Genomic DNA, 274 nt, shown 5'->3' with positions numbered 1-274 from the left:
GCTGCGGGGCAGGCGCGGTGGCAGTGCGGGTGGCCGGCTCCGTCCTCTCCCGCGAGGGGGCCCGGCTGCGTGGGGTGGCCTGCAAGCCCCGGCTCTCCCCGGACCGACTGCAACGTCGTCGTCACTGGCACCAGCCTAGCTCCCTCGCAGCCAGTCACGGAGCTGTGCGCCTCGGCCCAGCGGGGACAAAGCTCAGGAACTGTCTCCCCCCACAGGGCCCGGCGTGCGGTCGTCCCTCGCCGCGCTACCCACGTCCGGAGGGCTGGGCGGACGG

The sequence above is a fragment of the Pteropus alecto genome, unplaced genomic scaffold (assembly GCF_000325575.1).
Source record: "Pteropus alecto unplaced genomic scaffold, ASM32557v1 scaffold339, whole genome shotgun sequence".
Lineage (NCBI taxonomy): Eukaryota > Metazoa > Chordata > Mammalia > Chiroptera > Pteropodidae > Pteropus > Pteropus alecto.
This window is presented reverse-complemented; position numbering follows the sequence as displayed.